Source organism: Nicotiana tabacum, chromosome 17 (assembly GCF_000715075.1).
Source record: "Nicotiana tabacum cultivar K326 chromosome 17, ASM71507v2, whole genome shotgun sequence".
Classification (NCBI taxonomy): domain Eukaryota; kingdom Viridiplantae; phylum Streptophyta; class Magnoliopsida; order Solanales; family Solanaceae; genus Nicotiana; species Nicotiana tabacum.
Genome location: NC_134096.1, coordinates 17,338,718 through 17,351,959, shown reverse-complemented (window position 1 = coordinate 17,351,959; position 13,242 = coordinate 17,338,718). Strand labels below are relative to the sequence as shown.

The 13,242-nt window shown below is 40.0% G+C and overlaps 1 non-coding gene across 1 annotated transcript; it reads left to right on the top strand.

Annotated features, from left to right (window-relative positions):
- The first annotated feature begins 465 nt into the window (after window positions 1-465).
- Window positions 466-570, top strand: LOC142172252 (small nucleolar RNA R71). The gene has a single exon (XR_012701626.1). It is a non-coding gene; the product is annotated as a small nucleolar RNA R71 (small nucleolar RNA).
- Window positions 571-13,242: the final 12,672 nt, after the last annotated feature.

Below are 13,242 nucleotides of genomic sequence, written 5' to 3'. Positions count from 1 at the left end.
GAAGTTTGGGTGGTTCCTCCAGTTGGTGTTATAAGTGTTCCCATATTTATTTGCCTGGCCTCTATTTGTATTACCCACAAAGCAGACAGACTCTGGATTAACTGGGCATAAGTCACTCATGTGACCCTCTGCACATACTTCACAAAACACTTGAACTTGTTACACTGGTTGAGCTTGTTGTTTGTTAATAACCATGGTCATTTGATTAACTTGGTTGGTCAGTGTAGAAATTTGTGCTAATAATGCCGAGACGACATCTAACTCGAGAACCCATGCAGATTTTGTACCATGTGTCTACCCATTTCTCCTTGCCAATCCGGATTGCTTATGGATAATTTGTTCAATAATTCATATATCTCGTCAAAGCTTTTTTCCAACACTTGACCTCCAGCTGCAATTTCTACCACAATTTGTCTCAGGATGTAGCCCTTCTATGAAAATGTGAGCTAACACTTCGTTTGTTTGATTATGATGAGGACAATCTCTGAGCAGCCCCTTGAACCTCTCCCAAACTAAGTATAGAGACTCCCCCACTTTCTGTTTTAAGGAGACTATCTCACTTCTGATCTTTGCAGTTTTGCCTGAAGGGAAGAACCTTGCCAAATATTTCCTTTCCAGATCATTCCATGATGTAATAGATTTAGCTGGTTCTGCCTTCATCCATCACTTTGCTTTGCCCAACATAGAGAATGGGAAAAGTGTAAGCCTCACATAGTCTGGAGTGACTCCGTTAGTGATGTAAGTATCACTAATCTCCAAAATGTTCAGGATATGGTGTGTGGAACACCCATAAACTACCCATTTGCATAAAGTAGCTGGATCATGCTCTGTTTCAGTTCAAAGTGCCCAGTGATTCCGGACTTCACAATGGTGGAGGTGACATTAGCAATGATGGGCATCGACACCTCCTAAACAGCCATGTGTTGCTCCTCTGCCATGTTCACAGGAAATTGAACGAGTGCGTGAAGATTATTTGTATCCCTTGTTTCCCTCAACCTCCTATGAAATGTTCTCTCAGGTTCAGGGTCAAAGCCTTTAAGTCTGTCCTGGCTTCTGACCCTAAAAATTCAATCAAAGTTCCTGAGATCAGAGTAACAATCAAGTAATGTTATACTTGACGAAATAAACAATCAAACCAAAAACAGGAAAGTAGTCGATATTCAATTCCCGGCAACAGCGCCAAAACCTTGTTGCTCCCAAACGCACACACAAGTATACGTGGTCGTACAAGTAATAAAATGATAAGTTGAGTGTAGAACCCACAGAGACTTGTATCAACTACCCACTAAAATCACCAAGATTGTTATGCAGTTAAGCCAAATTCGAGTTCAAAAATGTGGTTATACTAAACTATACTTCTAAGGAGTAACTAAATTATCAAGCAGTAAAATGGTTGTTGTGTATTCATTAGAGATAAATATTGCAGGGTTGGGATCGATTCACCAATCTTATTGTGTTCTATTTAACTCTCCCTTTCATACAATTCACTCATGATTGCTAATTAATCGATAATTGCTCTCATAGCCTTCTCCCGAAGTACTACTCGCCTATTCAAAATAGATTAACGCCTATATACCTATGGAATCAATCTATCAAGAATGCATTAAGATTACGATATTTAATTAAGCATGGTGACTAGGTATATTCATATCCTAACCACAAATTCGCCCCCCCCCCCCCCCCAAGAGTTAAGATCATGCTCTCTTTAATTCTGTTTTAATATAAACATGGCTTTACCAAGAATAGCATAGATATTAAATAGAACCTAACTACTGGCCAGACAATTAAGTGATTAATCACATAATTGAAGAAACAACCAATTAATCACCTAAGAAAAATGAAGAAAATTGAGATCTCTTTGCTCCCGAATATTTCTCGTGTGTTCTTTCCCTTCAAAGTGGCGTTTCCCCTCTAAAAATATGCTTAGTCTTGCTTTTATACGTGTTGGGTAGGTCTAGGGCCGAAATAACTTTGTTTCGGGCAAAGTTGGATAGAATTCATGCCAAAAGCGCACAGCTCAGCGCTAGGCGGTGGCCCTGGTAATTGAAGCTTACTGTCTCTGGCGCCACAGGTAGAGCCAGGCACTAGCTGTGGCACTGGAAATTCCTTTCTTTTTTGTTTTTTCGTCCGTTTTGGCTCTAATCTCGCACCTTTCGCCCCCAATTGCTCCAGGATCATTCCTACATATAAAAACACCTCAAATTAATATAAATCAACACATTTTACATTGTAAATCCATGAAACAAAAGTAAAACATGAGGCGATATACATATAAATATATATACTTTAAGCCAAACACCATGCACTGCGATCGCGGACAGGAATCCACGTTCGTTATGAGGAAAGGCAGCTTGGGTGGGCTCTTGTGTTTGGTCTACGTGTTCGCGTAATGGGCTTTGCGATCGCAAAGTGGGTGGATCGTTTGAACCATGTTTGCGAGTGGACCCTCGCATTCGCATAAGAATGAAATTTGGAAAGTTTCTTTTTGTGCTTCGCGAACGCGAGGCAATTTCTGCGTTCGCGAAGAAGAAATACCTGGGCGAGAATTTGAGGTTTTTTTTAGAGGAAACATTTGGGTAAGGATTCATGACTCATTTTTTATTATATTACACTAATGTATCACTAATTTCTTCATTTAATTAAGTAATTTGGTTGAGATATTTGGGGAAAAAGGTGTTGAGTTCTTAGATTAAATTTCGGGGTTTTTATTGGGATTTTGGTATCGTATTTGAGTAATTTTGGTATTGATGGACTCGTGGTTGAATGGGTATTCGGATTTTGTGATTTTTACAAGGTTTCGAGACGTGAGCCCGTTTCGACGTTTTGGAGCAATTTTTGAAATTCCTCGCTAAAGTCGTAGTTTAATTATTTAAATTAGTTTCTTATAGTTATATTTATAGTATGTTATTAATTTTGGATAGATTTGGGCCGTTCGGAGTCGGAAAGTCGAGGGAAATGCGTTCTTATTGACTGATTGAGCTTGGTTTGAGGTAAGTGACTTGTCTAACTTTGTGTGGGGGAATCTCTCCTTCGGTTTTGGTACTGTTGTGGTATTTGAAATATGTGAAGGACATGTACACAAGGTGACGAGTACGTACTCGGGTTAAATGTTAAAAATCTAGTTCTTGCTAAGTAGTTTCCTTTTTAATTCCTTAACTTAGTTACTCTAGCATGTGTAGTCATCATGTTTAGCGTAATTTTTCATGTTTACGTGTCTTATCTATAACGTGCAATTTGTGCAACATGCTTAGTTGGATTACCTACTTCCTTGATTCTTTATTCAGTCTTTAACTGTAAGATTCCTTGCTGTAATTTCATTGTCCCATTGGTTATCTGTTGTATATTTATTTTTGGTATTATGGGGTTGTACCTCGAGAGCGCCCATACGAGGCGGTACGCCGGGAGCACCCTTGTTGTGTATTTACTTTTGGGACTACGAGTCGGTACCTCGGGAGCGCCCCTGTTGTTTACCTTTATTTGTTGTGTTATTACCTTTCTGTAATTTCTCATTATTCACTTCTCAGTCATTTCATTATATTATTATATCTTCTGCCTTATTTCATGTTATTTCCAATAGGGCCCTGACCTGACCTCGTCACTACTTTATTGACGTTCGGCTTGGCACTTACCGGGTACCGTTATGGTTTACTCATACTACACTTCTACACATCTTCTTGTGCAGATCCAGGTTTGGCTTACAAGACCATGTACCGGTGCATACTTGGAGACTTCAAGATACATCTGCCAGTGTCCGCAAACCTCAAAGTCCCCCTTTATCTTTCTCATGTTGTTTTCTATAATTTCATTAAACTCTTATGTATAGGGATACTTAGCATTTTCTTTTTAGAGCTTGTGACTTATTTCTACTAGGTTTTGGGAGTTGTAACTAATTTGAATAACAGTTCTTATTTATTTCATAGGTTGAGGTTGAATTATAGCTTTATATTCAATAATTTCACAAAATTGTTAGGCTTACCTAGTCTTAGGAACTAGGTGTCGACACGACATCTTACAGCAGGAAATTGGGGTCGTGAGAAGTTGGTATTAGAGCTCTAGGTTCATAGGTGTTATGGGTCATAAGCAGGTTTAGTAGAGTCTCACGGATCGGTATGGAGACGTCTATACTTATCTTCGAGAGGTTATGGAACTATTAGGAAAAGCTTCACTTCTTTGATTACTTATCATGAGAAATTATGACTTCGGATTCTAAAATTCTGTCTTTCATTCTCTCACATATGGTGAGGACACGTACAACTGGATCAGATGACCATACATCTGTGCCCGCTGCTAGATCTGTGAGAGACCAGGGTCGGGGTAAAGGCTGAAGACGTCCATGTGGTGCAGCCAGAGCACCTATACGAGCTGCTACAAAGGAGCCACCAGTAGCTCCAGTTTGAGGGTAGGCACCTGAGATGCCTGTTATTGCACCAGCCCTCTATGAGACTCTCGCCCAGTTTCTTATCATATTCAACACCTTGCCTCAAGCAGGATTGATACCACTTGTTCCTTCCATATCTCAGGTCGGGGGAGTAGCACAGACTCTTGTTGCCCGTACCCCAAAGTAGAAGGTCCAGATTGTCCAGGTTCCTGACGTCGTACCGATGTAGTCGGTAGCTCCAGTTCAACCCGAGGTTAGGGTAGCAGTTTCTAAAGGAGAGCAACTCAGGCTTGAGAGGTATAAGAATTACCACCCTCCTACTTTCAGTTCCTTGGCGTCATAGGATTCCCAAGGTTTTCTTGAGGAGCGCTTATGTATCCTCCATACTATATGTGTTGCGGAGTCTAGTGGGGTTTCTTTCACTATGTTCTAGCTTAGAGGAGTGGCCTATCAGTGGTGGTGAGCATACGAGTTGGGTAGTCCGGTCGAGGTAGCTTCACTCACTTGGACTCAGTTCTCAGATATGTTCTTGAGGGAGTATGTTACCCTGAGTCTCAGAGATGCATGGCGTGCAGAGTTTGAGCAGTTACGCCAGGGTTCTATTACCTTGATAGAGTGTGCGGTTTGGTTCAGTGATTTGGCCTGGCATGCACCCGCCTTGGTTGCTACTGTTTCAGAGCGGGTTCATTGATTTATTGAGGGCCTCAGCCCAAATGTTAGATTTAGTATGGCCCGAGAGTTAGAGATGGACATCGCATACGAGCAGGTAGTAGGGATTGCTAGGAGATTGGAGGGTATGCTGACTCGGGAGAGGGAGGAGAGTGATTCCAAGAGGTCTAGAGTGTCTGGAACATATAGTGGTACACATTCCCAAGCTACAGCTCATTAAGGTAGGGGTTATGTGGGTCACCTTATTCATTTAGCACTTCCAGCCGCCAGCGGTGTTCCGGCCACTCCTAGGCCCAAGCTCCTTATTATGCATTGTCATTGTCTAGTGAACCTCCTGCATGGGGCACTTTCAGCGGTCAGTCCAGCCGATCAAGCCCGAGCCAGACACAACAACCACGTCTTCTAAAGGCTTGGTTTGAGTGTTGTGACACTCTTCATGTGGTGAGGGATTACCCAGACTCAGGAGGGGTGAACCTCTATAGACCACTTAGGCACCGCGTGCACCACCGGGTTCTCAAGCTATTCTTACAGAACCAGTTACAACTCTACCTGCACAGCAAGCTCGTGCTGGAGGTCAGACAGGTAGAGGTCTCCCAAGAGGGGGAGGCCAGGTTAGATATTATGCCCTTACTACTAGGACAGAGTCAGTTGCATCTGATTCAGTCATCACAGGTATTGTTCCAGTTTGTCATAGAGATGCATCAGTCTTATTTGATCCAGGCTCCACTTATTCCTACGTGTCATCTTATTTTGCTCTGTATTTGGATGTATCATGTGATTCTCTGAGTTCTCATGTCTATGTGTCTATACTCGTGGGCGATTCCATTGTTGTTGACCGTATGTGTCGGTCGTGTTTGGTTATTTTTAGTGGTTTTGAGATAAGAGCTGATTTATTATTACTGAGTATGGTGAATTTTGATGTTATTTTGGGCATGGACTAGTTGTAGCCCTATCATGATATGCTTGATTATCACTCAAAGATGGTGACATTGGCTATGCTAGGATTATCGCGACAAGAGTGGAGAGGTACCTAAGATCATGTTCCTAGCAGGGTTGTCTCTTTTCTACAGGCTCAACGAATGGTTGAGATGAGGTGTGATGCATATCTAGTATATGTGATAGATGTTAGTATTGACACTCCTAGCATCGAGTCAGTTTCGGTAGTGAGGGTTTATTCAGACGTATTTTTGTCGGATCATCCGGGCATGTCGCCCGATAGAGATATCGACTTGGCATTGATTTGTTACTGGGAACTCATCACAGTATGTCGCCTTGGGGTTGAATGAATAAAATTAACATTTGCAAGAGTTTCTTGATAAGGGATTCATTCGGCCTAGTGTGTCGCCTTGGGGTGCTCATATCTTGTTTGTAAAGAAAAAGGATGGTTCTATGCAAATGTATATTGATTATCGCGAGTTGAAGAAGGTTACAGTGAAGAAAATGTATACATTTCCAGATATTGATGACCTGCCATAGTGTTCTCTAAGATCGAATTGCGTTCAGGCTATCATCAGTTGAAGATTCGGGAGCTAGATATCTAGATGACTACTTTCAGGACATAGTATGGTTATTACGAGTTCCTTGTGATGTCATTTGGGCTGATCAACACCCCAGCAACATTCATGCACTTGATGAACTGTGTATTTTATCCCTATCGTGACCCGTTCATCATTATGTTTATTAACGACATTCTGGTGTATTTATAGGGTCTATGCCTTATTTGGTTGTGTGTTTTACTTGATTCAATGTGTTATTAAATTAATCGACTCCGTGAGTACTATAGACCATGCTAGAGGAATATTGAGGCTATTGGTACTTTATGTTAAACATGGTGATCAAATCTTGAAACTTATGTTGTATTTGCCTCGGGGATAGATACATGTAAGCTATGAACATACATCCATACTTGTCCTTATAATGTGCCTTGATTGGAACGTGTACACTATTGTACAACCAATCATTGGATTATTGTATAAACATTTAGCTATCTCACTTATTGCCTTTTTATTATTTCTTTATAGTTTCGTTGAATGTTGTTGGGATTATCTAATGGGTTGGGTTAGGTGGCATCACGACATCGGTGGGGTTTTGGGTTCATAGGTGCTACGAGTCATGAGCAAGTTACAAGTAGAGTCTTGCGGATCAGTATGATGATGTCCACACCTATCTTCGATAGGCTACATGGCATCTAGGAATCTTCCGATCTTTATTTCTTTATCATGCGATTGTATTTTAGCTTGAAGCATGTATCCTCGATTTCTTTCTATTCACTCATATGTCATGTTGGGCACTCAGTATCAACTATGCACTGACGAATTGTGATTCTATGGATGGACAACAAAGGGCTATGGATGCTTGATTATGGTTGTGATGTGTTGTCTAGTCTTGGAGGCAGATGCGGTGGCAGATCTATCAGTTTTTCCTTTGTGGGATGCAGTGGTTTCTTGTATTTTGTCGGTAAGTTTGGACTTAGAAAGATTAATTAGTTGCCTTATTGTTGTGACCGTGGTAGGGTCATGGGGGATATTGATTTGATGTTATGTATTTTGTATGAGGCTTATATTCAGTGGAATACATATACTATCATTTCGTAGGGCTTAAGAAAGTTGGCTTGACTATCACCAGGGTGAGTATGCACTTGGTAGAGTCTTTGGAGTCTTTTGTAACTAGATCCACATGAGTTTTTGAAGTATTCAGCTGATTAACAGTGCGATGCAGGGGCAACTATGAAAGAAGGGTTCTATGTGTTACATACAATGTATTCTATGGCTCCAAGAAAAATGGGGTCTACCATTTATGATCGGAGTTCATGGTCATGCCTATATATTAGTTCTTGGACTAGGACATTCTTGAGAATTGGATACGATTTGAGAAAGGTTTCGTAAATGAGGATTTAGAGCAAGGTGAATGAATTTCGAGAAGATTCAAATAGGTTTAGGATTCGTATGTTGTATTTAAGGATTTTTGGATTTGTGTTTCGATAGGACTTAGGGCTTGCATTGGATGGTGTTGAGACTTGTGGTATTATATATCATTATTCATTATACATTGCGGTATTTGAAAAGTAAAAAAATAACAACTTTAGATTCATTAGAGGGTTCTTCAGTGCATGCATTTTTATGTTGAGGTACTCTTGGTCTTAGTAGTCTACGTGACTTGGTTGATTTAGAGGGATTTAGTTCTAATGATTTGGTTATGTGCAAATGGGTTCTGAAGAGTTTGCGATGGTTTGACCACTGCGGATGATATACTTTTACAGGCATGGGGAATTCGTTATGTGTTGTAGTTTTGTTCTACGAGATTGAGTTAATTGGAAGGTTTTCGGTTGATGTGATGACTATCAACATGTTTTTCGGAGTTGATTATGAAAGATCTTTATCTTCACAAGTTAGCATTGATAGTTGTGGTGTACCGTGTGGGATTGAATTTCATGGTCACGGTTGCAGTTCAATTTTGAAAGGAAGGCCATCAGTTCTAGATGGCATTGGAAATTTCATATGTTTATAGTATGTTAGTACAACATGGTATCGCTTGAGTATGGTGTACGTGTTAGGAGACGCATTGTATTTTTTACTTGCGGGTGCTCGACTAGTATTAAATAATCACCTAGATGTTAACTGCTGATTTTCAGGATTTTGCACGTGGCACAAAAGATTTATGAGAGTATTTTCTGTGAGATGATTGTCTATGAGTGATGTGTTAGTTATTGAGTGGTGGAGTTCGGATTGGATATGGAGATTCCTGTATTCTTGAGGTTTAGAGACTGGATGCTCTTAGAGGCAGATTATACCTTGGTTGTGGATTGTGAAGATATGTTAAGAGTTAGACAAATGATGGTGTGTGTTATGGTAAGATTATTGTGGACTTTTGGAAAGTTTTGACCTATTCTTGGATGATCAGAATTGATTTGGGGGCCATTGGTAGGCCTAATGAGAATGTGTATTCTTTATCGGATCATATTTGCTTACTCAATGTGTATTCTTTATCGGATCATATTTGCTTACTCAATGTGTATTCTTTATCGGATCATATTTGCTTACTCAACACATGTATTTTTTATTTTTAGGGGGTGTGTCGTCGGCTAGAGCTAATCTTATTCATCTTTTAATATGCGTCATGTGTTACTCTCCTATGCTACGATGAGTTGTGCTACTATTGACTATTTATACACATGATTTGGTTCTATTTGGGGCTTGTGATGAACTTCGGGCGAGATGGATCTTGGGTGTTGAATGATTGATTATGCCTTTATTATGGCTTTCTTGTCTATGGTATATTGTGCTATGTGTTTCTTCATGGTTATGGTCATGCACTTTGTGTGTTTGCTATTGATACATATGTGGTTGGTGATTTTGAGAATTATGGTTTGATGGGTATTCCATGTGGATCAGTATGTTGGGACCAGGCTATGTGCCACAACGGAATTATGACAAGACATGATTCTTCGTGCTTACTTCGTTTGCTTTGCTTCTCCCTAATAATACAGGTTCATAATGTTGTGATTTGTGGTGGTATTTGTTCAACTTGATGAGTAGTTCTCTTAATTGGTTCTCCTTCCATAATGGTTTTACATACGAGTCGTTGCTTTCCTGATGCATAGATGGCATCGTATACGGCACTAGGGGCATTTAGTGTGTCTTGTCGGTCGAGCATCTTGTACCGGGGGAGATGAGGTGTCACGACCCCAAATTTACATGTCGTATTGGCACCTATCTCAATACTAGGCAAGCTGATAACCTCAATAAAACACTACAATCTTTTAAGTTTGAAAACATAATATTTGAATTCAATAGAAAACCCTACAAATATTGATATAAATACACTCCCAAAACTCGGTGTCACTAAGTACATGAGCATCTAAATGATAACATAGTGTAATGACCTAATCGGTCGTTTTGCCTTTTTGGACCATGTTCCCCTAAATAAGACTCCTTGTATGTGCTTTTACTAATTTATCATTTGCGGGGATGGTTGGTTCGGGATTTGGAAGTGTTTGGGTTGAAATCGGAACACTTAGTTCATTAGTTTAGCTTGAAAAGGGCAAGTTTGACTTCGGTCAACATTTTCAGAAAACGATCTCGGAATTGGAATTTGACAGTTCCAATAGGTTCGTACTATAATTTGGACTTTGGCGTATGTTCGAATTGGGTTTTGGACAACCCGAGAGCGTTTCAGCGCTTAATAGTGAAAACTGGTTATTTGAAGGTTTTAAGGTTCTTTAAATTTGGTTTTGAGTAGGTTTCGGAGTAATCGATGTCTGTTTGAAATTATGAACCCTGGAATAGCTCCGTATGGAGATTTAACACTTGCACGCAAAATTTGGTGTCATTCCGAGTAGTTTAAGTATGTTTCGGCGCGTTCGGAGTAAGTTTTAAGAATTTGAAAATTGTAAGTTGAATCAATTTGGTTTGAGGTATGTTTCTTAGTTTTGATGTTATTTTTTATATTCTGAGGGTTCGAGCGAGTCCGTTTTATGATTTTAAACTTGTTGGTATGTTCGGACGGGGCCCCGGGGGCCTCGGGTGTTAACCGGACGAGACTCAGATCAATTTTGGAATTTGGAGCAGCAGCTGAAGCTTCTAGCTTTTGCTGCAATCGCACATGCGCTTGGCCAGCCGCAGGTGCAAGCTCGCAGTAGCGAGCCACGAGCCACAGAAGCGGAAAGAGGAGGGTTCGTTGGGAACCGATGATGTGAGCTAGGGACTGCATCTACGAAGGCGCAGGTGCGAAGGGGAAAAGCGCAGCTGCGGAAGAGGGCGCAGGTGCATCGCATGGACCGCAGAAGCGGCGTACGAGCCGCTGACTGCAGAAGCGAACAAGGTTGGCTAAGGGGGAAGCCGCATTTGTGAGGTCTTTTCTGCAGATGCGGAGCCGCAGAAGTGGCGTGCGAGCCGCAGAAGCAGAAGGCATGTTTGGGCAGAATGTTACAAAGGGCAAGGCTTAGCCATTTTTTGCCCATATTTCCTCCATTTTTGGACGATTTTGGAGCTTTTTGAGAGAGGATTTCAACTAGCAACTTGAACGTAAGTTAATTCTACACACTTTCAGTTAAATATATAGATTATGGGTATATTATAACCTGTAAATCGTGGAAATCAAGGGTTTAGATGGAAAAAAAAATGAGATTTTAACCACGAAAATGGTTATGAAATGGGAAGAAAGTTATATATTTGAGTTCTTGAGATTTTGGGTATCGATTTCCACCGATATTTTTCGGAATCCGGGCACGTGGGTTTGGGTTGAATTTTAGAAATTTTACCATTTTGGGTCGGGTTATTAAATTAATAGTCTAATTTCGAATTATTGAGCATGTATTAATTATTTTGTATAACGTTTGGATAGTTTTGGATTTTCGGCATCGAATTGAGACTTTAACGCGACATTGTGATTGGGAAGTGTACTTTGAGACAAGGTAAGTCAGGTTTCTAACCTTTCTAGAGGAAATTCACCCCATAGGTGATTTAAATTAATAATTGTTGCTATTTGTGGGGGCTACGTACGCACGAGGTGACGAGAGTCCGTGCGTAGCTACTAAATATGCTATGTCCGGGTAGTTCAGGACTCAAATCATAAATTACTTGTGATAATTGCATCCTTTATTTAATTAAGCTACTAGAATTATATTGTAAATTGTTAGAGGAAATAGTAAAAGACCAAAAATTCACATACTTGAATTTTTGTGCACATTTATTTGACTGTTAATAGAAATTGTACATCCTTATGTGTTAGCCTTATAATAACTTCTCATTCCGGAGGTTCATAATAAAATGTCCTCCTTTCTTGTGGAGCGGGCCGAATGCTTCGGCAATATAGATGCATCTATGGATCATGCTGCATGTCCCTAGGCAGTGTACACGACACTCTGGATCGAGACGTACGACATCGGCGGAAATCATGCTTAATAATAATAATTACGCTATACCTTAACATCCTATTGCATCTTGTGAAGCTAATTGATAAATTGGAAATTATGGAATTTGAAAGAATTATTTATTCCCACTTCTTAAGCAAATTATTGTTATTCACATAAATCATGTTTATTTAAATATTTTTATTTTAATATTATTGATCCTTAGTGAGTGTCAAAGTCGACCTCTCGTCACTATTTCTTTGAGATTAGGCTTGATACTTACTGGGTACATGTTGCTTACGTACTCATGCTGCACTTTTTGTGCAGGATTTGAGAGAGTAGTCTTAGGTGGTCCTACCGGAGCGCATCCACGTTACCCCGAGGCCTAGTGGTGAGCTGCCTTTCTGAGTCGTTCTGCAGCAACTAGTGCCTCTTCTTGTGTCTGTATTCTGTCTGTTTTGTGTTCAGACAGTGTTTTGGATTTCTTTTGTATAATCTACTAGATTCTCAAATACTTGTGACACCAGGTCTTGGCACATACACTGGTAGAATTGGGGGTTTGAATTATTTTCATGGTTTTATTTAAACAGAATCTTTTACATTTTTTTTAAATGTTGCCAGTAAGAAGGGTTTAATTACTCAGAAGAATTATTAAAAGGATAGATATATGTTTAATTCACTAGTTGGTTGGCCTAATTGTGATATTAGGCGCCATCATGACCTATAGGTGAAATTGGGTCGTGACACATAGTCTGACTGATAAAAACACTATCGGAAAATATAGAACAATAAAAATAATTAAAAGGGAAGAGAGTCAAGGTATGTGGACGCTAAGCATCTACCTCGATAGTCTCCAACAGATAAAATTCTAAAATCTAGCAATTGCCGAATCCGGAAGTACCTGGATCTGCACATGAAGTATAGAGTGTAGTATCAGTACAACCGACCCCATGTACTCAATAAGTAACAAGACTAACCTTTGGGTTGAAAGTAGTCACGAGCTCCACAGGTACAGTCCAGTATCGAAATAACATTACAGAAATGTAGGCATGCTTTCAAGTTCAACAATTAAACTTTGTACAAGTAAAATAGATCAATTCTGAATGTTATGAGGAATATGACATCTCTATATCTACATGCCAATGTACGTGCTGTAAGTGATACACCTCAGTGGAAACCTCGTGTACTCACAATCTCAAAATACTGAATCACTCAGTACTGTATATGGCCAATCCAGCCCATGGAAGATCCATCCCGTGTATATATATATATATACACACACACACACATCAACTAATAGTAAGTCACTCAGTACTGTATAAGGCCAATCCAACCCAAAAATATA